This window comes from Lissotriton vulgaris, chromosome 3_1 (genome assembly GCF_964263255.1).
Source record: "Lissotriton vulgaris chromosome 3_1, aLisVul1.2, whole genome shotgun sequence".
Lineage (NCBI taxonomy): Eukaryota > Metazoa > Chordata > Amphibia > Caudata > Salamandridae > Lissotriton > Lissotriton vulgaris.
Window position 1 is genome coordinate 1,573,901,622 of NC_141689.1, and position 27,465 is coordinate 1,573,929,086.

Genomic DNA, 27,465 nt, shown 5'->3' on the forward strand with positions numbered 1-27,465 from the left:
TTTTGTGTGTGGTTGTTTGTGGGGTTGTTAGACCTGGCACCTTGGCGTGAGTTTCCCTTCCACTTTTTGCTGATGTGCCTCAGATGTTTTTGCTGGTGTCCGCCGCTCAGGGCACTGCGCCACGGCCAATCCGTGCTGCAGTGCAAGTGCTCCCTATGTAAAGTGTATATGTGATTGATTTCCATGATTGGTTCATTGGATTTACTGTCAGTCCCCAGTAAAGTGCACCAGGAGTGCCAGGGCTTGTAAATGCCAATGCTGCTAGTGGGCCTGCAGCGCTGGTTGGGCCACCCACAGAAGCAGCCTTTTAAAATGTGTCTAGGGTCTGCCATTGCAGAACCTGCGTGCAGTCTGGTACTGTCATGCTGGCTGGGCAAGTGCACACACTTGCCAGCCTCTAAACCTTCCCTTAACTTCATATTAGTCACCCCTATGGTAGGCCCTAGGGCAGGGTGCATTGTAAGTTTAAGGTAGGACATGCTCTGATGTGTGTGGTATGTCCTAATAGTGAATTACTGCCAAATTAGTTTTTCACTATTGTAAGGCTACCTGTTCTCTTAGGCCAGATGAGCTGCTGGAATTATTACACCCTATAATCCCAGCAGGCTTAGGGAACATGGTAGAGAGTCATGTTTCGTATGCCTGAACTCAGAATAATAAAATACATCTTTTAGCAAAGTTTATTTTAATATCCTGTGTTTGCAAATGCTACTTTTAGAAAGCTAGCATTTGCTTGCCTAACCATTTCAGCCCGCCTCTGCTGGGATGTGTATCTGACTGTCTCAGTTGTGTGAGTGACAGGGCTGGGGGATGACAGGTGGTGAATGCAAGGATTACACTTTAGTGGGAGGTAGGAGTGCCCCTGGACTCTAGATGGGTCTGTGCTCTGCCACCACAATGCTGGCTCCGCCCCCTGGGGAGCGGCTGATGACTCAGCCGGCCTCTGGCCCAGGAAGGGCCAAGCACTGTCAACAAGGTACTCCTGGCTGCCCGTGTCCACACAATGCTGGCTCCACCTCCTGTGGAGCGTCTGATGTACCTGCCCCTCACACTGAAAGCAGAAGCCAGATTACACCCCACAAAGTGCTCAGAGACTGAAAGAAGGTATGCAAAGGCCCCCCTGGCCTGAAAAGACAAAGGAAATGCTGTATAAAAGTAGGAGCCCTACTCCTTGTAAATCAGAATCCTGTTTCCCACAACGAACCTCTGCCCAACTAGAAGGAGAAGAAGACGCTGGAAGGACTGGCCTGCTGCTTGCCTTGCTGAGGAAGGAGAGGAAAAGACTTTGCAGACTTGTGCTTTGAAACATTCTCCAAGGGCTTGATTGAGCTTGCCCCCTGAACTGAACCCCAGGACCATTGGGTTCTCCTGTGCTTTGACTCGTCTCCTGCCTGAGGCCGATTATCTCCTCCCGCCGGAGGTGAAGTCTGCCCCCACTCGCCCCCTCCTAGGGCCGTGTTACCCGGGAGCCAGCCTGCCCTCTTACCCTTGAGAGCCTCGCTCCGTTCGGAGTCGCTCTCTGCCCCAGGGCTAAGGCCGGCCGCTGCTTTACCCCCGCCTGTTTGAAAGAGCGCTTGAGCCCGACTTCAGCCCCTCCCGCCGGAATTCCGGGGGACGCGAGCAGCCTGCCGCCTGGACGACCACCGTGCATCTGATTGCACCCGGCCGCCCCACTTTGAGCTGTTCCCCCCTCCCCCGAGAGGCCGCGCCGCACTGCGAAGGGAGCCCCCGCTCGGTACCGTCTGTACTGAGGGCTCCCGTGCTGCACCTTGCCTCCCTGAAATCCTCCTCTCCTCGATGAGACCCCAAGCCACTGAGCGGACCGAGTCGCGCTGCTCATGCACGACTCGGCCAAGGATCCAAGAGAAGCATTCCTAAAAGTCAACATCAAGCTCAGGGCCTGCAACTTGTGATTTCCCCGTTCACCGGAGCTGTCTGTGTCGGCGAACCCCCAGAGGAAGTCTACGTGCCCCCGGAGTCCCCATGGGTGAGTGAGGGCCAAGTGCACCCTTCCGTACTCCCCGTCTGGGACCCCTAGCCCCTCGGACTGGCACCCTGCCCTCGGAGCCGTATCGCATTGTCAAGCCCGGCTCGCATCTAGCTCTGTCCCCGAGCCGCTGGGAAGAGCCGTACGCGGCGTAGGTGTGCTCACGCCCGATGCGTGAGCCGCGGTAGGGTCCACGTCGATTTCCTCCAGGAGAGCGAGGGAAGCGCTGCGAAGCCCACCGAAGGGCAAGGGCGGGTTTAAGAGCCCCCGAACTGGTAGAAAGGAACCTTTTGGAAAGAAACTGAACCTAAGTGAACTGTAAAGAAGTGATTTATCAAAGAAATCCGCATTTGAACTGTAACAGAAGAAAAGCTTGCCTATTTACAACCTGTGGCCCAACAAAAACGTTATTGGTCTTGTAATAAGTCTGAACTGCTCATATATATATATTTTTACATACATGAACGTATTTTTATATATTCACAGCCTGGTGTCCATTTGTGGGGGGATTGGTACATTGTTACTGTGTGTGTTATTACAAATGCTTAACTAACGCCTGAAGAATAGCCTTGGCTGCTCACGCCACGCACCTAGAGGGTGAGCAAGGGTAATTCTAATGGGTCATCCTTCGCCATGACTTGGAGGAGAGGGTCCCTGCTTGTCACAAGTGAAAACTTGCGCCAACCAGAGACCCCCAATTCTCACATTGGACGCAGCGGTGAGGATTTGCGAATTTGCATTTGTAGTTGACATACAGTAAATTACTGATCACCACATAGTGAGAGCAGACCAATAACGCAGCCACAGATTTCCATTGTTTTTTAATTTTGTTGAGACATCGGCCATTGCTAAAGCCATGCCTGGCTCACTCCCTGCTGGAAGAGCACCCTCTGTGATTTCTGGAATTGAAGATGTGGATTGGTCACCCAAAGGAATGGAAGGCTACTCAAGGGATCAGTTAAAGGCCTACTGTGTAAAGTTTAGAGTTGCACACCCAGGGTGCACAAGGAAAGCTCAATACATCAAGGCACTGAGAGCCTGGAAAGAGTCAAGAGACCCACAGAATGCGGTGGATATCATACCACCAGATGGCATTGTGGAGCCCAGCAGAGGCCTGTCCCCAGAGGAGCTGGCAGACAGGGCAGCAGACAGGGCACATGCAATGGAGATGGCAAAGTTAGCTGGACAAATGGAAATGGACAAGCAAAGATTGGCCATGGAGGCGCAGCAATGCCAAATGGAACATGACCTGAGATTGAAGGAGTCCAGGGTGTACATACCCAAATATGTAGTTAAGGAGTTCTTTAAGGGGGATGACATAGGACAGTGGTTTAGGGCATATGAGGTAGCCATGTCCTCCCACCTGGTCCCTGACAAAGATTGGGGAGCGGGGTTGTGGGGGAGGTTCCTTAGCGAAGGGCGGGACACCCTGCTAGATTTGCCCACTGAAGAACAGAAGTGCTATCCCCGCATGAAAGAGGCCTTAATGACCAGGTATGGGCTTACCCCTGAAATGTATAGACAGAAGTTCAGGGGGAGTGTAAAGAGTCCTGGGAGTACGTATGTGGAGTATGTAACTGGTTTTTGCAGAGCACAGGATGGTTGGGTGACGGGTAGCAAAGTAAATGGTTTTCAGGGGCTTCTTGATTTAATTGCCTGGGAGCACTTGTCTGATCACTGTTTTCCTGAGCTACGCCAGCACCTGATTGATAGCAAGCTGTCCAGCCCGAGGAAGCTTGCTGAGGAGGCGGACCGCTGACTCAGCACTAGGGTCCACAAGGGTCCAGTGGGAGACTCCGCCAAGGTTGGGCAGGGTACCCAGCAGAAGAGTGGGGGGACAGGGGTAAACAAAGAGGGTTCCAGCGAGGCCCCCAAAGTAATCCCCAAGGGAACCAGCAGCGAGGTTCTCAGCCTCCCCCACCCACAAAGCAGAACGGGGCCCCGACAGGTAGGCCTGTTCCAAAGGGGCCCTTCAATTGTTACAAATGTGGTGACCCGGGGAACATTGCCAGTGACCCCAAGTGTCGCCTGTGTGGTAAACCAGCACCAACTGGTGCTCCACCCCGGCAAGTAACTAGTGTTAATTTGGGGGAAGAAGTAGTAATCCCTGGGGGTGGAGATCCTGTCCAGATGGCCCTAGTCTCTGTAGGAGACAGTGAGATGGTCCCTGAGAACTACCTGCCCTCTAACACTAAGAAATATGGGAAGGTGGTGACCATCAATGGTAAGAAAGCTGAGGCTCTTAGAGATACAGGAGCCAGTGTGACTGCAGTGAGGCAGCACCTGGTGTCTCAAGAGCATGTTGTACCCCATGCCTACTGTAGGGTTATCAATGCTGATAATTCAGAGAGTCAGTGTCCGATGGCTCAGGTTCCCTTCGAGGAGGGGGGGTCTCTGGTACTCTGCAGGTCTGTGTGAGGAAAACCATGCCTGTGGACTGTTTGCTAGGGAATGACTTGGAAGACTCCCCTTGGGAAAAGGTGGAGAAGACAACTCACCTACTGATAGTGGGTCTGCCTGACTGGGCGTGCGTGACCACCCGGTCAATGGCAGCCAGTAGGGGTGATCAAGAGATCCTGGGGCCTGAAGGAGAGGCGCAGGAACCGGCCTTAGAGAGAAGGCGCAGGGGAAGCGGGAAACCGGCCCCTGAAGTTCCCACGGTCCAGGAGGAAGCAGCCCTTGAGGGGGATCCCTGGAGCCTAAAGGGGAACAGATTGCTTAACTGGGGGACCTGCCTGAGCTGACCCATTGGCAGCAAGAAGGAGGCCCTTCCAGGGAGGAATTCTGCAGGGAGCAGAAAGAATGCCCTTCTCTCATGAGTATGCGGCAGCAGGCTGCAGACCAGGCCAATGGTGTTCAGTTTGGAACACATTATGTGTACTGGGAGAATGACCTCCTGTATTCAGAGCCTAAGGTTGCTGAACCTGGGTCAGCCCGTGTGCTGGTGGTACCCCAGAAATTCAGAGCCTTCCTACTGGGGCTGGCTCACGATGTGCCTTTAGCAGGACATTTGGGGATGGACAAGACCTATGACAGGCTTGTCACCCACTTTTACTGGCCCCAAATGCACAAGAACTCTGATGCTTACTGTAGGACCTGTCAGACTTGCCAGGCAAGTGGTAAGAGTGGAGAGAAGCACAAGACTCCTCTGCAACCCTTCCCCGTGGTCGGTACGCCTTTCCAGCGAGTGGGTATTGACATTGTTGGGCCTCTGGACCCCAAGACAGCCATGGGCAAAAGGTTCATCCTGGTCTTGGTGGACCATGCCACCCGGTACCCTGAAGCCATCCCTCTGAGGACAGTGACGGCCCCCGTGGTGGGACGGGCACTGATGGGAATTTTCTCACGAGTGGGATTAACTCTAGAGGTGGTGAGTGACAGGAGGACCAAGTTCATATCCAAGTATATGAAATCCCTTTGGCAAGAGTGTGGTGTAACCTACAAGTTCACCACCCCTTACCATCCCCAAGGAAATGGGTTGGTTGAGAGATTCAACTGAACCCTAAAAGGCATGATCATGGGCCTGGAAGGTCCAATGAGGCGTAAGTAGGACGTCCTCTTGCCATGCCTTCTCTTTGCATACCGTGAGGTGCCACAGAAGTCCCTAGGGTTCAGCCCCTTTGAACTGTTGTATGGTCACCCAGTGAGAGGACCTCTGAGTTTGGTGAAGGAAAGCTGGGAGCAATCTCCCAGGAAACCTCCCCAGAATGTATACAGTTACATGCTGGCCTTCAGAAACCAGACCAGGCGATTCAGGCAACTTGCTGAGGCAAATCTGGAAGCCAGCCAGGAAGAGATGAAGCGGTGGTACGACCAGAATGCCACTCTGGTAGAGCTTCAACCTGGACAAAGGGTGTGGGTCTTGGCCCCAGTGGAGCCTTGTGCACTTCAGGATAAGTGGACAGGTCCATTTGAGGTTGTGGAGCGCAAAAGTCCGGTAACCTACTTGGTGGACATGCAGTCTCCCAGGAACGCTTTGAGGGTCCTACATGTTAACCGCCTTAAGCCCCACTTGGAGAGGTCCGAAGTGGGCATGTTGTTGGCAACTGATGATGGAATGGAGGAGGAGTCGGAGCCTCTTCCTGACCTCTTTGTAGCCTCTGAGAAAGATGGGTCAGGGGATGGAGTTAACCTCTCATCCACCCTGACTCCTGAGCAACAGGAAGACTGCCGCCAATTGCTGGGGCAGTTTCCAGATCTGTTATCCCTGGTTCCTGGTGTCACAGACTGGTGCGTCCATGAAGTGGACACAGGAGACAGCTTGCCTGTGAGGCATAAGGCCTACAGATTAACTAACAGGGTCAGAGCCTGCATCAAGGAGGAGGTCTCTAAGATGCTTGCTCTTAGGGTGGTTGAGTCCTCGAGCAGCCCCTGGTCCAGCCCCGTGGTCTTGGTCCCAAAGGCTGCTGCGCCGAGAGCCACACCTGATCTCCAGTTCTGTGTGGACTACAGAGGGCTCAATTCGGTCACGAAGTCTGACGCGCACCCTATCCCCAGAGCTGATGAGCTCATTGATCGGCTAGGGGGTGCCCGGTTCCTCAGCACGTTTGACTTAACGTCTGGGTACTCGCCTTGACCGATGGGGCAAAAGAGAGGTCAGCATTCTCCACACCAGATGGGCATTTCCAGTTCCGGGTTATGCCATTTGGGATGAAGAATGCTCCTGCCACCTTTCAGAGGTTGGTCAACCAGGTGTTGGTTGGGCTGGATGAGTTCAATGCCGCCTACCTGGATGACATCGCAGTGTTCAGTGGCACCTGGCCAGAACACCTGCGGCACCTCTTGGAAGTGTTGCCGGCGCTGCGCAGAGCAGGCCTCACAATCAAGGCAAGCAAGTGCCAGATTAGGCAGGGTTCAGTGGTACTTGGGACACCAAGTGGGGAGTGGCAAGGTGGCACCAATGCAACCCAAAATTGAGACCATCCTGGCTTGGGAACCCCCCCAAGACCCAGACTGCAGTAAGAGCCTTCCTGGGGCTCACTGGGTACTACAGGAGGTTTGTCAAGGGCTATGGAACTATTGTTACCCCCTTGACAGAGCTGACTTCTAAGAAGCAGCCCAGGAATGTGATCTGGACTGACACCTGTCAGAAGGCTTTTGACACCCTGAAAACTGCCATGTGCACGGCGCCCGTGCTCTTGGCTCCTGATTTCTCCAAGAAATTTCTAGTGCAAACAGACGCTTCAGAGCATGGTGTAGGGGCTGTTCTCTCACAGATTACTGAAGAGGGCTGGGACCACCCTGTAGCCCTCATCAGTAGGAGGTTACTTCCCCGGGAACGTAGGTGGAGTGCGATAGAGCGAGAAGCATTTGCTGTGGTCTGGGCACTGAAGAAGCTAAGACCCTACTTGTTTGGGTCTCACTTCCGTGTTCAGACAGACCACAGGCCCCTCAGATGGTTGATGCAAATGAGGGGTGAGAACTCAAAACTGTTGAGGTGGTCCATCTCCCTACTGGGTATGGACTTCACGGTGGAACATCACCCTGGCACAGATCACGTCAATGCTGACGGTCTGTCCAGATTTTTCCACCTTAGTGATGAGGAACTCCCTGGGGAAGGGTAGTTCTTCCCACATTTCAGCTGGAGGGGACACATGTTAGACCTGGCACCATGGCGTGAGTTTCCCTTCCACTTTTTGCTGATGTGCCTCAGATGTTTTTGCTGGTGTCCGCCGCTCAGGGCACTGCGCCACGGCCAATCCGTGCCGCAGTGCAAGTGCTCCCTATGTAAAGTGTATATGTGATTGATTTCCATGATTGGTTCAATGGATTTACTGTCAGTCCCCAGTAAAGTGCACCAGGAGTGCCAGGGCTTGTAAATGCCAATGCTGCTAGTGGGCCTGCAGCGCTGGTTGCGCCACCCACAGAAGCAGCCTTTTAAAATGTGTCTAGGGTATGCCATTGCAGAACCTGCGTGCAGTCTGGTACTGTCATGCTGGCTGGGCAAGTGCACACACTTGCCAGCCTCTAAACCTTCCCTTAACTTCATATTAGTCACCCCTATGGTAGGCCCTAGGGCAGGGTGCATTGTAAGTGTAAGGTAGGATATGCTCTGATGTGTGTGGCATGTCCTAATAGTAAATTACTGCCCTATAATCCCAGCAGGCTCAGGGAACATGGTAGAGAGTCATGTTTAGTATGCCTGAACTCAGAATAATAAAATACATCTTTTAGCAAAGTTTATTTTAATATCCTGTGTTTGCAAATGCTACTTTTAGAAAGCTAGCATTTGCTTGCCTAACCATTTCAGCCCGCCTCTGCTGGGATGTGTATCTGACAGTCTGGGTTGTGTGAGTGACAGGGCTGGGGGATGACAGGTGGTGAATGCAAGGATTACACCTTAGTGGGAGGTAGGAGTGCCCCTGGACTCTAGATGGGTCTGTGCTCTGCCACCACAATGCTGGCTCTGCCCCCTGGAGAGCGACTGATGACTCAGCCGGCCACTGGCCCAGGAAGGGCAAAGCACTGTCAACAAGGTACTCCTGGCTGCCCCTGTCCACACAATGCTGGCTCCACCTCCTGTGGAGCGTCTGATGTGCCTGCCCCTCACACTGAAAGGAGAAGCCAGATTACACCCCACAAAGTGCTCAGAGACTGAACGAAGGTATGCAAAGGCCCCCCTGGCCTGAAAAGACAAAAGAAATGCTGTATAAAAGTAGGAGCCCTGCTCCTTGTAAATCAGAATTTGTTTCCCACAACGAACCTCTGCCCAACTAGAAGGAGAAGAAGACGCTGGAAGGACTGGCCTGCTGCTTGCCTTGCTGAGGAAGGAGAGGAAAAGACTTTGAAAAGACTATGCAGACTTGTGCATTGAAACATTCTCCAAGGGCTTGATTGAGCTTGCCCCCTGAACTGAACCCCAGGACCATTGGGTTCTCCTATGCTTTGACTCGTCTCCTGCCTGAGGCCGAGTAGCTCCTCCCGCCGGAAGTGAAGTCTGCCCCCTCTCGCCCCCTCCTAGGGCTGTGGTACCCGGGAGCCAGCCTGCCCTCTTGCCCTTGAGAGCCTCGCTCCGTTCGGAGTCGCTCTCTGCCCCAGGGCTAAGGCCGGCCGCTCCTCTACCCCCGCCTGTTTGAAAGAGCTCTTGCGCCCGACTTCAGCCCCTCCCGCCGGAATTCCGGGGACGCGAGCAGCCTGTCGCCTGGACGACTGCCGTGCATCTGATTGCACCCGGCCGCCCCGCTTTGAGCTGTTTCCCCCCGAGAGGCCGCGCCGCACTGCGAAGGGAGCCCCCACTCGGTACCGTCTGTACTGAGGGCTCCGTGCTGCGTCTTGCCTCCCTGAGAGCCTCCTCTCCTCAAAAAGACCCCAAGGCACTGAGCGGACCGAGTCACGCTGCTCGTGCACGACTCGGCCAAGGATCCAAGAGAAGCATTCCTAAAAGTCAACATCGGGCTCGGGCCCGCAACTTGTGATTTCCCCGTTCACCGGAGCTGTCTGTGTCGGCTAACCCCCAGAGGAAGTCTACGTGCCCCCGGAGTCCCCAAGTGTGAGTGAGGGCCAAGTGCACCCTTCAGCACTACCCGTCTGGGACCCCTAGGTCCTCGGACTGGCGCCCTGCCATCGGAGCCGTACTGCATTGTCAAGCCCGGCTCGCGTCTAGCTCTGTCCCCGAGCCGCTGGGAAGAGCCGTACGCGGCGTAGGTGTGCTCACGCCCGATGCGTTAGCCGTGGTAGGGTCCGGGTCGATTTCCTCCAGGAGAGCGAGGGAAGCGCTGCGAAGCGCACCGAAGGGCAAGGGCTGGTCTAAGAGCTCCCGAACTGGTAAAAAGGAACCTTTTGGAAAGAAACTGAACCTAAGAGAACTGTAAAGAAGTGATTTAACAAAGAAATCAACATTTGAACTGTAACAGAAGAAAATCTTGCCTATTTACAACCTGTGGCCCAACAATAACGTTATTGGTCTTGTAATAAGTCTGAACTGCTCATATATATATATTTTTACTTAAAGGAACGTATTTTTATATATTTACAGCCTGGTGTCCATTTGTGGCTGAATTGGTACGTTGTTACTGTGTGTGTTATTACAAATGCTTAACTAACTAAAGCCTGAAGAATAGCCTTGGCTGCTCACGCCACGCACCTAGAGGGTGAGCAAGGGTAATTCTAAGGGGTCATCCTTCGCCCTGACTTGGAGGAGAGGGTCCCTGCTTGTCACAAGTGAAAACTTGCGCCAACCAGAGACCCCCAATTCTAACAGGGGTTGTGTGTTTGGTAGTGTTTGTGGTTGTGTGTGTGATTGTGTGTGCATGTGGTTGTGTGTGTGTGGTTAGGTGTGGCTTTGGTTGTGTGTGTGGTTGTGTGTGTGTGGTTGTTTGTGTGGTTGGGTGTGGTTGTGTTGTAGTGTAGTTCCTATTTTCCCTATAGGCACTGCGCATTCGAATAACATAAACAGCAGTTTAGACGTAGGACTGAGGTCTTCTAGGTCTCTACTGACTATGTTAGACTTAATTTAGGTTTGCGCCAGCTAGCTCAGAGGTCACTGGAAACTTTCTTGACTGAATAGGAAGTGATCAGCTTCCCTGGCTCAGACAAGAAGGGATTCAGCTTCCGACAACCGCATAAACATGACAACTTTGCTCCCTCAGAATAAGAGTCAATCTCTAGAATCGTGTGAAACAATAGACAGCTATTTCACTCAGTCAGTTGTGCATATTTAATTTCACCAGGGTGCAGAGAATAGAGAGACGGGCGTTTTCAATAAAGGTATTATTTATTGAGCAGTCTTGCTTCTCATGCAAGAGAAATGAATTGCCACAATTACAATACTTATTGTGAAGTAAAGTACGTACAGTAAAAGGAGTATTATGAAATAATATTGTAAAAGCATTGATATGGTTTCTTAGCCATAAGACACTTTAAAATGGATAAAACATATATACATATATACATAGTGTTGGACCCGGCCTCGTGGCGTGGTCCTCTCTGATTCCCGTCCACCCAGAACTGTACATGACACCTCTACACCGGACCTGAGACGATCTCCAGACCGCGTGCCTGCACCCGTGCACGTGACCGTCAGACTCCATGTTTGGCCGGCCGCCTTCTTCTCTTTCGGCAGCCCTGGCCGCTCCCGGCTGCAGCTAGGCGTGCGCGTCCGGTGCGCCCAGACCCGCCCGGGGGGTGAACGACTCACCAAGTACCTGAAACCAAGACTTCCATCACACCTTCGGCCCCCTTCCGAGGAACTGGTTTCCCTCACACCTCTGAACTATCCCTGGGGGCTGGTTTCGATCACACCTTTGGCCTCCTAGCGAGCTGGCTCCAGACCTTGATGGGCGTCTGGGATCCCCTGGACGCACGGTCCAACGCATCAAAGAACCAGCCGCCCAGACAATCGGCCGCCTAGCCCTCGGACCACCGGCCTCCTGCCTCTGAGAGTCCGGACATCAAAGAGCTCCTGGACTATAAGACAGCCTGCCTCCCATCTAGCTGGCAGTTGTATCCTGGACAAGAAAGCCCTGCTGATCTGATCGCGGCTGACCTTGAGGAGAACAGACTCTGACCCACCGAGCCCTGCTGACGTCGTCGGCTCATCCTCGAAGCTACGGAACTGAACCACCGAGCCCTGCTGACAGTGTCCCGGCTCCCTCTCGAAGAGTAAGACCTGAACCATCGGAGCCCTGCTGACCTCGACGCGGCCCACTCTTGAGAACGAGAGACTCATGCTACCATCCTGAGCCCTGCGGACGCTGTTGCGGCTCCACCTGCCTACGAGTACTACGGAGTACTCCCGAACAAGCCCTGCTGACCTCGTCGCGGCTTAAAGAACCCTCTGGTCCAGCTGGACCATCGACGCTACCCTCACAACAATCTTGAACCGAAGTGAGTAGGACAGCAAGTACCATCGCCAGTCCCCGAACCCCCCAGTTCGAGGATTGAGAACTGTGCGTAGGGTACGCGGCGTACCGACTGCCCCCCTAAGACTGTCCCGCTTCCCCGTTCCCCTGTTCATGAGACTTTCGCGATCCCTGGATCGCTGTGTATTGCTACTTATTTTACTTTGATAAAGTTCATACTTGATAAAGATTCACGGTGTGGTGTCCATTCGTAAGTGTGGTGTGTCGACAGTGTGTACGATTAGTCCTCCCCTGCGAGGACCATCCCTCGATAAGACTCGGCAGGAATTGTGGGAGAGGAGGGTCTCGGGTGGTTAAGAGAGCAGTCTTGACCCCTGGGGTCACCGCCTTCCAACATTGGTGGCAGCGACGCGATACGAACCTACGTCTGGAGATCGTACCACTGACAAACTACCTGAACCCACACGCAACAAGCGCACTAGAAAGAAAGAGCAATAATGTCGTCCACAGAATCCGGTGAGAAAACGACATTCGATAAAGACCTATTGGAAGACTACACCCATAGAGAGCTAAAGCAGTTCTGCAAAGAACTTACAGCCTGATTCATCAAGGTACCGTTTTGCGAGTGTCTAATAGAGAATCATAAGGAATTGCTATTAGAGACTTGCAAAACAGTATTCATGTAGGAATCGCAAAATAAAATGCGATTTCTACAAATTCCTTATTTGCGATTAGCAAATTGCTAATCGCAAATAAGGAAAAACTCCCCATTCATTCCTATGGGCCAAAAGGCCCATAGGAATGAATGGGGAGTATTCCTAATTTGCGATTAGCAATTTGCTAATCGCAAATAAGATAGCGATTTGAAGGGTGCCAGGGGTGTCCAAAGGACACCCTGTAGCGCCCCTTAAATGTACATTTGAACAGGTGCTGCGCACACACATGTCCAAAGGACATGTGTGTGTGTAACATGCAAAAGAAAAAAATGCACTAAAGTGCTTTTTACTCTTTTTTCGCAATTTACCACCAAGTCACACTTGGTGGTAAATTGCGACCAAATATTGCGATTTCGCATTTTCTAATTGGTTGATGAATTGGATTTAAGGAATCTCTATTAGAGATTCCTTAAATCCAATTCCTCGCAAATATGCGATTTCTTAAATAGAGACTTTTGCTTTTGGAATGATGAATCCCAAAAGCAAAAATTGCACTTGCAAAGGGCCAGATTCTCAGAATCTGGCCCTTTGCGAGCGCAATTATGCTTGATGAATCAGGCTGTAAGTATCGCGAGTACCGGACTAAGTACTAAGGAGGATTTCCAAAAAGCGCTAACGGCTTGGGTAGAGTCCGGAGCATCCCTTCCCCCGCCCAAAGACAACGGGGGAGGGAGACCACAGACCGAACCCAGTACACCGACCCGTGAAAGAAACCAGCAACCAACCCGGAGCCCAGCAACCGGGAGGGATCGGTCGTCGGAAGAAATGGCCGACCGAGAGCGTGACCGAAGCCATGAACTAGAACTGGCGCGCCTCAAACTGGAGGGAGAACTCAAACTGGCAGAGAAAAAGTTGGCAGTCGAGCAATTGCGGCTCCAGGGGGAGCTGGAAGAGAAGAATCTCCAGAGGGAGCATAAAGGCCGGAAACTCCAGCTCAAGCACGAACACGAGCGCAGCCTCAAAGAACTAGAGTTGAAGGCCAGAGCAGAGGCACCCGGACCACCGGGACTCGGAGAGCCGGTGATCCCCGAGAAACGAAGGTACACATCCCCAAAGACGTCGTGAAGGAAGTTACAAAGGAGACGACATCCAGCAGTGGTTCAAGGCCTACAAGGTCGCCATGTCTGCCCACGGGTCCCCGAGAAGGACTGGGGGGCCGGCCTGTGGAGCCGCTTCCTCAGCGAGGGAAGAGACACCCTGCTGGACCTACCGACCGCACACATGAACGCCTACCCCCACATGAAAGACGCTCTCCTATTCCACTACTGCCTAACGCCAGAAATGTATCGCCAGCGGTTTAGGGAGTGCAAGAAGATTCCTGGCACCACATGGGTGGACTATGTGAACTACTACACCCGGCCCTTAGATGGGTGGATCAAGGGCAGCAATGTGACCACCTTCGAAGGCCTGGTCGACCTAGTCGCTTACGAGCACCTGTCCGCGAATTGCTTTGTAGAACTGAGGGAGCATCTCCGGGACAGCAAGCTCGCCAATCCACGAAAACTGGCTGTTGAAGCCGATCGCTGGGTGGCCACCGAGTCCAGAAGGGGCCCGGGGGAGACCCCCCACGGAATAACCAAGGATCTTCCCGCCAGAGGGGTGGGGGAGGTCGAGGTAAACAGCAAGGATCTCAGTCAGGGCCCCAGCGTAGCCCCCCCAGAAACCAGACCCCCCGTTCTCCTCCCTTGACGAGAGCAGCCCAGAGCGTAGGTCCCCCAGGGCACTATGCCGGTGATCCCCGATGCCCCATGTCTCAGAAATCCACTCCCACTGGCTCCTCCACAAGACAGATCTCCTCAGAAGCCCTAGAAGAGGAAGAAATAGAAGAGCAGGGGGAGTGGGAGCCCGCCGCCATGGTCTTAGACTCCCTGGGGAATAGTGAGATGGTCCCGGGAGATTACCTGCCCGACAACACAGAAAAGTATCGTCAGACAGTTAAGGTTAACAGGCGCAGCATAGGAGCCCTTAGAGACACAGGAGCCAGCATCACGTCCGTCAGATACACGCTAGTCCCTGAGTCCCTGATCATCCCCCACGCCTCTTGCAGAGTGATAGCAGCTGACAATTCCGTCCGCACCTGCAGGATAGCACAGGTTCCGTTTGAGTGGGAGGGAGTCTCGGGCGAACTACGGGTAGCGGTCCGCATGGACATGCCTGTGGACTGCCTCCTGGGAAATGACCTAGATAGCTCAAAGTAGAAAGATGTAGAAAGGAGGACCCATCTAGAGATGTTGTGTCTGCCCCACTGGGCCTGTGTGAGCACCCGAGCCATGACCACCAGAATGACCAACCCTGGGAACGAAGAGTCCGAGTTCCCCAGTGCAGCCCCTGATGCCCCGGAGGGAGGCTAGCGCCCCACGGTCCTTGTCCAGCCCCCCAACGAAGAAAGCGAATCCGACGAAGGTCCCCTTGGACCCGCCGTCGATCGGGTCTCCACCCTAACAGGTATCCCCGAGTTGGCCCAGTGGCGCCAAGAAGGAGGACCATCCAGAGGAGAGTTCTGCCAGGAGCAGACCTCCTGCCCTGCCCTTGAGGGGCTCCGGCAACAGGCCGCGGCCCAGGCCGCCGGAGACCCGTCCGGCTCCCACTACCTTTACTGGGAAAACGGCCTACTCTATAGCGAACAGAAGACCGCCGAACTAGGGTCAGCCCGAGTGCTGGTGGTACCCCTACGTTTCCGCGGCATCCTCCTCAACCTGGCCCACGATGTGCCCCTGGCGGGACACTTGGGCCAAGATAAAACCTACCAACGACTAGTGACCCATTTCTACTGGCCCCGCATGCGGGCTGATGTGGAACACCACTGTAAGTCCTGCCCCACATGTCAGGCTAGCGGCAAAAGCAGAGGTAAGCGCAAGGCTCCCCTCCAGCCCTTCCCAGTTGTCAGTACCCCCTTTGAGAGGGTGGGAATCGATATTGTCGAACCTCTGGACCCCCGGGCCTCCCTAGGTAACCGGTTCATCCTTGTCTTGGTCGATCACGCCACCCGATACCCTGAAGCCATCCGCCTCCGGACAGTGACGGCCCCGGTCGTGGGCCGGGCCCTCATGGGGATCTTCTCCCGTGTAGGATTCCCGCGGGAAGTGGTGAGCGACCGAGGCACAAATTTTATTTCCCGGTACATGAAGTCCCTTTGGCAACAGTGTGGGGTGTCGTACAAGTTCACCACCCCATACCACCCCCAAGGTAACGGTCTGGTTGAGCGGTTCAACCGCACCCTGAAAGGAATGATCATGGGTCTCGAGGAGCCCCTGCGACGCAAGTGGGACGTCCTCCTGCCCTGCCTCCTGTTCGCGTACCGAGAAGTTCCCCAGAAATCCTTGGGGTTCAGCCCTTTCGAGCTGCTCTATGGGCACCCCGTCCGGGGTCCCCTCAGCCTGGTCAAGGAAGGCTGGGAGACAGCCCCCCTGAGCACACCCCCCATGTGTTCTCCTACGTCCTGGCCCTCCGGAACCAGACACGAAAATTTTGTGAACTGGCCGAGGCCAACCTGGAGGCCAGCCAAGAGGAGATGAAACGCTGGTACGACCAGAATGCCACTCTGGTCGAGTTTCAGCCGGCCAACAGGTTTGGGTCATGTCCCCAGTGGAACCTTGTGCCCTTCAGGACAAGTGGACTGGACCCTTTAAGGTGATAGAGCGCTAGAGCCAGGTCACATACCTCGTCGATACGAAATCGGCCAGGAATGCCCTGAAGGTTCTCCACGTGAACCGGCTCAAACCCCACTTTGTGCGGTCCGAGTTGAGATTACTCCTTGCCACTGACGACGGAGAGGAAGAGGAAACGGACCCTCTACCGGACCTCCTGTGTGCGAAGGACCAAGATGGCTCCGTAGAGGGAGTGAGTCTCTCCTCCTCCCTCACCCCCGTGCAGCGTGAAGAATGTTACCGGTTGTTAAGACAGTTCTCAGACCTCTTCTCCCTCACCCCCGGCGTCACCAGTTGGTGCGTCCACGACGTGGACACCGGGGACAGCCCTCCGGTACGGCACAGAGCCTACCGAGTCCCTAACCGAGTTCGAGCCTGCATCAAGGCCGAAGTTGACAAGATGTTGGCCCTGGGAGTAGTAGAAGCCTCCGACAGCCCATGGGCTAGCCCTGTGGTCCTGGTTCCGAAGGCGGCCGCCCCCGGCACCGTTCCTGAGCTGAGGTTCTGCGTAGACTACCGCGGACTCAACGCAGTCACCCGAACCGACGCACACCCCATCCCCCGAGCCGACGAACTCATTGACCGCCTAGGGTCGGCTCAGTACCTCAGTACCTTCAATCTCACCAGTGGCTACTGGCAAATCGGCCTCACGAAGAGGGCCCGAGAAAGGTCCGCTTTCTCCACTCCGAATGGCCACTTCCACTTCCGAGTAATGCCCTTCGGGTTGGAAAATTTCAGCGCGGCGTATCTCGATGACATTGCCGTGTTCAGTGGCCACTGGCCCGAGCACTTGCAACACCTCTGGGAGGTGTTGGACGCCCTGCGTCGCGCAGGGCTCACCATTAAAGCTAGCAAGTGCCAGATAGGACAAAGCTCCGTGGTATACCTCGGGCACCAGGTCGGAAGCGGCCTCGTAGCCCCCCTCCAACCCAAGATAGACGCCATCAATGCCTGGGAGACGGGGGCGTGGCTTGGACGCCGAGGGTGATGGCGGCGTGAGCCCAGAGCTCCGTGCCTCTTCCCCATGTTTATCCTGATCAAGTGTGCGAGGAGCCCAGGCAAGCCCCGGAGACGAGGGGTCCTAGCACGGGGGCTAGTGGAGAACGCGTGGAGCCGCCGTTGGTGTTGCCTGACCGAGTACGGCCGCCGAAGACCGGAGCGGCCGAAGCCGGAGCGAGGAAGAATCCAACATGGCGGCTGCGAGGAGAGGCTGATCGCGCTGAGACTAGCCTGGCCGTCCACCGGAGCGCGGCTCTGTGGCCAGATACTGCCGCCGGCTGAGGAGCGATCACCAAGCGGTGTCCCCCGGGAGCTGAGGTACCAGCGGGTCTCGCGACCGCTGCTGCTGGGGACGGTGGAACCGGACGGAGGTGTGACGCAGGCGGCTGCGCCGCGGAGGGGGGGCCGCCGAGAGCGCCCGAAACTGCTGGCGTAGAGGAGAGCGGGCCGGCGAGACCGGGACCCGAGAACCGGAGCCTGCCCTGGACCCTCTTACGCGGGAGAGCTGATGAGAGAGGGGACTGCACAGTGGGCCAGTGGCGGAAGGGACCAGACAGGAGCTGCGGGGGCTCCCCCGGTGGGAAGCGATCAGCTGGAAGGGGCGAGGGCCGATCAGGAGGCCGGGGGGCTGCAGCCAGGAGACGCCGTGGGAGGCGACATCGGCCCGCTTGCGAGCTGCGGGGGGAGCCCGAAATCGCACAGGGGCAGCTGACTGGAGCCGGTTTGTACCCGCTGAGCGGCCAGTGGAGAGTGGCGGGCAGGGCTCGGTCGTCGGAGTTTGGAGACGGCAGGGCCGGGCGGGACCCCCCCCCCGCTACCCCAGGAGAGAGCAGCAGAGACCGCGGCAGGTACAGCGGCAGCCACACGACGGGACCACACCGTCCGCTAGGAGGCCCGCGGGACGGCAGGAGGCTGGCGGGGGGACCGGACTCTGAACAGGTGCCTGAGGTGGGGCACTGAGCAGCATGGGGAAACCGAGAGGCAAAACGGAGGGGACAGCGACCTCGGATGCAGCGGAGGGTGACCCTGTTGAACCCACGGAACTGCAGCGGCTGCAGGATCGTATCCTGGAGGCCATAACGGCCACGCGAGACACGCTGTAAAACGACATTGCGCAGGTGGCGTCGGGGCTGGGCCTACTTCGGGCGGACCACGATAAGCTGAAGGACAGGGTTAAGGACACTGAGATCGCCCTGAAGGACCTGGCTCCCGCTCAGAAAGCCTTGGAGAGCAAACTTACGGACGCCCTGGACCGAATCCAAGTCTTAGAAAGGCGAGCTGAGGATGCGGAAAACAGGAGTTGACGCAGCAACGTTCGGATAGTAGGTGTGCCGGAAAAAGAGGAAGGGAAGGACATGGTGACCTTTCTTGATAATTGGCTCAGAACGGTGGTAGCGCCAGAGGGTCTGTCGCCCTTCTTCACTTTGGAGCGAGCACACAGAGTCCCGTCCGGACCGCCTAAACCAGGGCTGCCGCCTAGACCGATCATAGCCAAGCTGCTACATTATAAGGACAGGGACCTGCTACTACAAAGAGCCCGAGACGCTGGCCCATTTCAAATTGCGAACAGCAAAGTCACACTGTTTCCTGACTTCACCTTTGAACCGCAAAGACAGCGGGCCTCCTTCTTAATGAATAAAAAGGAATTGCGCACCGAGGGCATATCATACTCCTTGCTATTTCCGGCTAGACTCCGAATAGTGGTGGATGAAAAAACGCTTTTCTTCAGCACGGCAGCTGACGCTTGGGACTGGTGGGAAACATATATGGAGGGAACAGACGGCGCCAAGGTCCGGGAGGAAAGGGAGAAGGAACGGGAGCGAACACCAGCGGGCCAGCGGAAGTCGAAGCGACTGCGAACACGGAGGCATGGGACGCACAAACCGACGGCCTCTCAAACTGAAGCTGAACGGAAGGCCGCGCTACATGAAGTGGAAAAGTTAGCGCGGGCTGGGGACTCCCACTCCAAACAGGGCGCGAACACGGAAACACATGCTTCGGCCTCAGGGTCGGAATCGGACCTGTCTGGGATCCATCAAGCCAAGGGCCCGTTGGTGACGCCGCAGACGTCGGAGGAGATCCTGAATGTCTGACTTGCACACTGCGGGTGAAGGGTGAAGGGTGGGGCAACGGATGGGAGTCCACAACCTGGCAGGTATGAGGAACCGGGGCTGGGCACTGGGCTCATAGCTGGATCCTATCATGGAGGACTGGGGGAGGGGCGCGGGGATGGGCCGCGTGGCTCCCTTCTGGGCAAGGCCGCGCTCCATAGGCCCTTAAGGCACCCACGGTTACGGCCGTGTAGTAGCAACCTGGGTCGGTCAGGTGCGGGAGTTTGGATGGGAACTGATATCTTGGTATTGGGGCCTGTTCTGGGGGGGGGGGGGTTTGTACTGTTGGGGACTGTTTGCATTCATTGACACCGCTGACCCGGGACTGCTGGGGGTTGGACGGTCGGGAGTTCATGGTTTGTTTGGGGGGGCCACCATCTGCGAGGGATTGACAATGGAGGGGAGACACTGTTCTGATCTGAGGGACAATGGCTAATGTGAACTTGTTGAAATGCATAACCTGGAACGTGAGGGGGTTACACACGATGCAGCGCAGACATAAAGTGCATGCCTATTTATTGCGAAGGGGGGTGTATATTGTGCTCCTACAGGAAACACACCTCACGAAGCAGGAGGGAGCAGCGCTGCAGAGGAGGTGGAGGGGACAGTTATTTCATACCTGTTATTCAGCATATGCTAGGGGCGTTTTGATTTGGATCAGAGCAGGAACACCTTTCCAACCAACACGACAGGTGATAGACCAGGAGGGGAGGTACGTGGTAGTGGAGGGTAAGCTGAGGGGCAGAGACATTGTCCTGGGTAGTGTATATGCCCCAAACGTTGAACAATTGGCTTTCTTTGCGGGACTATCGGGGACACTGGCACATTTCCTGGCGGGCCCGATCCTACTGGGGGGGGATTTTAACTCCATAGCGGACATCACTCTGGATAGATCTCACCCGCCATTAAGGGACTCCCCTGTGCACCGACTGACTAGGGGTAGGCGGGAGTGGCAGGAGAGTTGGGGGTTGACCAATGCGTGGAGGGCACAACATCCAACGGACCGAGACTATTCGTTCTTCTCCGGGTTGCATGACCTCCACGTCCGTCTGGACGCGGTGTTGTGCTCTCAAGGTGTATTGCCAGCGGTAACCTGGTCGGAGTATTTATGGAGAACAATTTTGGACCACAACCCACTCCTAACTCACTTAGCCTGGGTGAACGAGACCCCCCGGGTGCCGACCTGGAAACTTAGGCCGGAAAATCTGGGGACCCGCTACTTGGTGCGGCCCTGGAGGAGGGAATGATTCAATACTTCGCTGACAACGAGCGGACAACGGCCTCTAGGGCAACGGAATGGGATGCCTTTAAGGTAGTAATGAGGGGCCAATGCATAACAAAGTACGTGGGCACAAGGAGGGTGTTGCTGGAGGACCTAGGCAGGGCGGACACTAAATTGAGGGATGCAGAAAAGAGGCAACCTGGCCGCCCTGATCTCCAGGAGGCAGTCGGCTCGGCTAGGGAAGCGGTGGCGGCCGAGGTGGAGAGGCTTTGCGCTTTTGATTATAGAACATACATGCTGCGATCCCACGTAGAGGGGGATAAGACAGGCACCCTCTTGGCATGGCTTGCAAACCCCACGAAACGTTGCTCTCCCATTCTGCATATGCAGGATGAGGAGGGCCACGTGCATTACACCCAATCAGCTATAGTGGATGGCTTCCAAAAGTATTATGAGGGCCTGTATAAAAGTACCCCAGGCGACCGGGAGGGTGCGGCCGTGGCCTTTTTGGATGGCCTAACCCTACCGCGGCTGGATGAGGAGCAGGCGAAAGAGCTGGGGAAGGAAATTGACTTGGGTGAGATTAGGAGAGCTGTAAAGAAAATGGCTCGCAATAAGTCGCCAGGGATAGACGGATTGCCCATTGAATTCTATAGCAAGTATCTAGACGTCTTGGCGCCGCGTCTCCAGACAATTTACAAGGAGGCCAGGGAGGCGGGCCACCTGCCTAAATCGATGCGAGAAGCAATAGTGGTGCCGCTCCTGAAATCGGGTAGGGAGAGCAGCAGCCCCGCGTCTTACAGGCCGCTCTCCATGCTAACCGCCGACTATAAAATCTTGAGCTCCATTCTGGCGGCGAGGCTCTTACCACATATGTCTGGCCTGATACATGAAGACCAGAACGGCTTCATCCCTGCCCGGAATACAACACTTAATATCAGGCGACTCATTCGCCTTATGGATGACTCGCGTGAGGAAGGCAGTGCCCCATTGGTCCTCTCAGTTGACATAGAAAAAGCGTTCGATAGTTTAGAATGGGACTATCTGTACATGGTCATGGAACGCTTCGGATTAGGCGAAGGCTATATTCAGTGGACGCTGGTTCTTTATGCGGCGGCAATAGCGAGAGTGAGAGTCGGAACCATGGTATCCCCACCAATATCCGGTGGAGAGAGGCACCTGACAGGGATGCTCCCTATCCCCACTTTTGTTTGTGCTAGCGATTGAGCCACTAGCGGCTGAGGCCCGAGTGGGACGGTGTTTTGCCGGAGTGCGAGCCAGAGATGGGCAGCAGTTCATCTCACTGTACGCCGACGACTTACTGTTGTTTCTCGAAAACGATGTAGCGGAGCTGGAGGGTGCGGAAGCAATGCTAGAGCGGTTTGGTGGACTTTCGGGGCTGAAGGTTAACTGGACCAAGACGAGCCTGTTCCCGATGCGGGGGGGCACCGCTCGGCCTGACCACCGGCCGACGCTTTCTTGGGAACCGACTTGCCTCAAGTACCTCGGGGTTCACATTTATCATACAGTTGCAGATCTATTCGAGGGTAATGTAGGGCGCTGCGTGCAGGGGCTGAGGGGCTGCATGACCTTTTGGGCCACGCTGCCGCTCTCCGTAGCTGGCCGGATATCCTTGCTGAAGATGGTCGCCCTCCCGTGATTATTATACTACTTCCGAACGCTCCCGATCTGGATCCCTGGTTCCTTTTTCCGGCAGCTCAGGTCCCAGGTAACCGTGTTCCTGTGGGGAGCTGGGAGATGCAGGGTGGCGTTGGCAACGCTCACCCGCCCGAAGGATGAGGGGGGACTTGCGGTGCCGGACTACGAGCTCTATTATCTCACTGCCCAACTGCAGGTCTTCACGCAGGAGGTGGCGCGAGTGTATCGGGGCCCGGAGGATGGCGGGCTGCGGGGCACGCTGCGACACGTCTTGGCCTATATCACCCTGCAACAGCAAATTGATATTCGAGACTTGACCCTGGAACAACGCACGTTCCGACAGTGCTGGAATCAAGCGCAGAGGCGGGCGGGAACACGACGCCCATACGCCCCCGAAATACCGCTGGGCATGCTGACGGCGTTGCCGCACGGAGGCGATTGGTCGCGACTACAACACTGGGAGAAGGCGGGCATACAGGTCGTAGGGGATCTATACGAAAACGGGGCGCTCCTTCCGTTCCAGGAACTTCAGGAACGCTTCGACCTCTCAAGGGGGGATATCTCCTTCACGCGGCTGTGAGCAGAGCAATTCAGGCGCATTGGGGAACGGGGCTGGCGGAGCCTGAGACGTCTGCGTCTTGTCAATATACTATGATGGCAGCGGGAACAGTCAAGGCGGTGGCATGCCTATATAATAGGATGGTGTGCGAACATTTACCTCCCCTCGCGTCGCAAAAGGCTAAATGGGAAGATGACTTGGGCAAAGACATCCCTGACACGACTTGGGCGCAGCTCGTGCTCCGGGCCCGCAATAGTACGAGAAATGCGAGATTCCAGATCATCCACTACTATATACTGCATAGGGCATATATGACCCCTGGAAGGATTAAGAGGTATTTTGGAGCGGTAGAGGCGGCGTGCCCTTGTTGTATGGAGGAGGGAGCTGAACTAGTACATATGTTATGGGCTTGCCCGGCCCTCCGGGACTATTGGCAGGCTATAGGAGAGACCCTAAATGAGGTGACGGACAGGACCATCGACTTCGACCCGGCAGCGTGTATACTGCATTGGTTCCCTCATACCCCCAAAAACAAACTCACAAGCAAATGGGATTGATAGTAGCCAAACAAGAGATAACCAGGCACTGGAAGGCGAGAACAGGCCCAACCCACAGACGGTGGCTCAACGAATTTTTGAAATGGGCGGCCTGCGATAGCACACATAGGTACCAGATGGCGCGCAGGACTCCTACTCTAGGGGCGCTGGAAGCGGCGACAGCGTGGGAGGTTCTAGTACAGGCCCTCAGGGATAGCGGGGTGGAGGAGAGTGAGGAGACCCTCAGGGGTGGCACGATAAACTAATTGGAAGAGTGTAGAACCATTAGTTGCTGGAGACCAGAGGTCATGCCCTAGGCGAACATATTCGAACACCCTCAGAGACCCTTGAGCAGATGGTGGGGGGGGGGGGAAGGGAGAAGGAGTTCCACTAGTTAGGGGGGGTTCATGGGAGGGGCTATATAGACCAGTTAGGAGAGGGACAAAAAGTAGTCATGCACACACTACTGCGGAACGTTACTCCTGCAACATTGGCATCAGGCATGGGGGGGCTGAGAGTTTGTTGCCGCCCGGCCCCCGGGATGTGGGCTCGCAGGCTGTGTATGATGGGATAAGCAATGATATACTGCAGCGCCCTGATTAATATGGTACATGTATGAGCAATGGCTTGAGCTATGTGTGGCTACAATAAAAATTACTTTAAAAAAAAAAATCAATGCCTGGGAGACCCCCAGAACCCTAAACTGCTACGCTGGTCCATCTCCCTCCAAGGGATGGATTTTACTGTGGAACACAGGCCTGGTACCGACCACGCCAATGCCGACGGCCTGTCCCGCTTCTTCCGCCTCAGCGAAGAGAACCCCCAAGAGGATGGGTAGTTCTCCTCGTCTTTCAGCTGGAGGGGACGCATGTTGGACCCGGCCTCGTGCGTGGTCCTCTCTGATTCCCGTCCACCCAGAACTGTACATGACACCTCTACACCGGACCTGAGACGATCTCCAGACCTTGTGCCTGCACCCGTGCACGTGACCATCAGACTCCATGTTTGGCCACCCCGGCCGGCCGGCCGCCTTCTTCCCTTTCAGCAGCCCTGGCCGCTCCTGGCTGCAGCTAGGCGTGCGCGTCCGGCACGCTCAGACCCGCCCGGGGGGTGAACGACTCACCAAGTACCCGAAACCAAGACTTCCATCACACCTCCGGCCCCCTTCCGAGGAACTGGTTTCCCTCACACCTCTGAACTATCCCTAGGGGCTGGTTTCGATCACACCTTTGGCCTCCTAGCGAGCTGGCTCCAGACCTTGATGGGCGTCTGGGATCCCCTGGACGCACGGTCCAACGCATCAAAGAACCAGCCGCCCAGACAATCGGCCGCCTAGCCCTCGGACCACCGGCCTCCTGCCTCTGAGAGTCCGGACATCAAAGGGCTCCTGGACTATAAGACAGCCTGCCTCCCATCTAGCCGGCAGTTGTATCCTGGACAAGAAAGCCCTGCTGATCTGATCGCGGCTGACCTTGAGGAGAACAGACTCTGACCCACCGAGCCCTGCTGACGTCGTCGCGGCTCATCCTCGAAGCTACGGAACGGAACCACCGAGCTCTGCTGACGCTGTCGCGGCTCCCTCTCGAAGAGTAAGACCTGAACCATCGGAGCCCTGCTGACCTCGTCGCGGCCCACTCTTGAGAACGAGAGACTCGTGCTGCCATCCTGAGCCCTGCGGACGCTGTCGCGGCTCGACCTGCCTACGAGTACTACGGAGTACTCCCGAAAAAGCCCTGCTGACCTCGTTGCGGCTTAAAGAACCCTCTGATCCGGCTGGACCATCGACGCTACCCTCACGACAATCTTGAACCGAAGTGAGTAGGACAGCAAGTACCATCGCCAGTCCCCGTACCCCCCAGTTCGAGGATTGAGAACTCTACATAGGGTACGCGGCGTACCGACTGGCCCCATAAGACTGTCCCGCTTCCTCGTTTCCCTGTTCATGAGACTTTCGCGATCCCTCGATCACTGTGTATTGCTACTTATTTTACTTTGATAAAGTTCATACTTGATAAAGATTCACAGTGTGGTGTCCGTTCGTAAGTGTGGTGTGTCGACAGTGTTTACGATCAGTCCTCCCCGGCGAGGACCATCCCTCGATAAGACTCGCCGGAATTGTGGGAGAGGAGGGTCTCGGGTGGTTAAGAGAGCAGTCTTTACCCCTGGGGTCACCGCCTTCCAACACATAGGCTAACGTGCTCATCTGGTGGTTCTAAAATGCGCCTACCCTGGTGTACCTGACCTAAGCCTAATACGTGGGTAGGAGTAAGTAAGTAGCAGTTTAAGTTAAGTAGGTTTGTTGCCAAGGATCTGTTCAAGAATTCTCTCTAAGGGTTTAGTCAGCACTGTACCTTGGGAATAGAATGTAGGAGGTCTGGTATCTCCCTCTCAGGACCCGATATCCCAGTCACCCGCAAGGGTAGGCTGGAAACGTCGGAGCTGGATTTTCTCGGCAGGAGAAAAGACAGCATCTTTCTCAGCACGTCAAAGAGGAGGGGCAGCGTCCGTGGGCTTCTCGCTTCTGCTGGGCTCTTGGAAAGTAGATTAGCTGCTCTGCTCCAGAATCACAACTGTGTGTTTGCTTAAGGCAACGTTGGTATATTTATACCTGAAAGGTGCCAAGTTTGACGTAAGGTTTGGACATAAGACGTCAATAAAGATGTCACTAAGAACTGGCCGTTCTTACAGTGCTCGCAGGAGTTCTATTGCAAATCAAAGCAAAGCAAGCGGGGCTTTCCCAGGTTGCTGGAGGTTTGGTGTGTCGAACGAACTCAGTGTGCTCTCTAGGAATCCAAGGAAGTAGCTTTTGCCAAGCCTTGGACTGCAAGGGCGATTTACTGAAATATGGATCTGATTATTATGCCATTATAGGGATATTATTGATTATAGCTGTATAGGTGCATAAAGTCACAATATTGAATCGGGTTCCTAGATAAAACACATCACCCACTCCACGGTTTTATGTCCATCAATTACTAAAAACTAAGCAATAAAGATGCATGTGTATTCCAACCCACCCCAAAATACATTTTGCATTCGAAATGGTGTATGCGAAATACACGGAACGTTATAGGTACTGTACGTTTTTAAGCAGTGTAATCATCCCAAAAAATAATTGCATATATCTTTAACTGAACGATTTGCAAAAATTACACATGAAATGTCTCTTAATTACAGAAAAAAAGTCGAGACTATTTCATCACATATAAATGAAATTGCTTGTGAGAGTGCTAGAGGCTGCGGTAATATATAGTCTCTAGATTTGCTAAAAATAGAAGCTCTGTTCTTTATGAATAGTTCTACTGTAAGCAGAGTACGTGTGCCAAAAAAAGGTAAATATTTTGAAATTTTGGAAAAAAATAATTTCGTTTCAGGGGAAAATATTGTTCCAAATGTTTTCAGTAGCTTTTGTTTTTCAAAGCTGAAGGCCGAATTCAGAGTTCATGGGAACGCTGTGTGCCGGTTGGCTTAAAAGTTATTCTTTTGGTTCAGGGGAGAACATGACTTCAGAAAGATGTGCAAAAAAACAGTCTACAGCTTCAGGTGAAAGTTCGACCATGGTTGAAAAGGCTGTTACCGAGCAGTCGTGAGAATGATTGCTGTCATCGATTTCAGTATCAGCAATGCTCACAGAAGGTCATACCTGGGTGATGGTGCTCTCATTTCTTGCTTCAATGCCACCACCTAATCGTAGTCTCAACGAATGCCGTCATCAGGATTGGTAACCGCTGGAGACAACACGATGCATGAGCCGTTACTGGACTTAGCAAAGTATCGACATCCATTGGCACTGCTGATTGTAGTGTAAGACAGGTGTCTAACACGCATTCTTCTTCACATAGCATACATCGAAGCACAGGTAAGATGCAGTTCTGCCATATAGGTCTGAATGAAAGAAACCAGGTCATATTCAGATCTCTTAGCCGGGCTAATCCAAGGACTTTAGTTATGCGGTCCCGGTAGCGTATTTCTAGGATTGTTTCTTCCATCGTTGCCAGAGTCATGTCTGTGTTTTGGCTTGCCATATCGGAGCAGAAGAGTCAAAAATAAGATTCCTGCTACGAGTCCCAAAAGTAGTGGTAGGCCACCAAAAACCGAATGGACAAAATTGGGAAAGATTCCCAGGTCTGCTTCGAAGGGTGTTAACAGTCCCGAAAAAATTGTCTTAAATACATTTGAGATACCACTGGCATCTGACATATTTAGGATTTGGCTTAGCATTTCTATGA

General features: G+C 54.5%; 1 protein-coding gene across 1 annotated transcript in view; it reads left to right on the top strand.

The window, feature by feature from the left end:
- Window positions 1-27,465, top strand: part of SHOC1 (shortage in chiasmata 1) — a 1,715,507-nt gene that overhangs the window by 1,669,305 nt on the left and 18,737 nt on the right. The gene's annotated exons all lie outside the window — the stretch shown is intronic.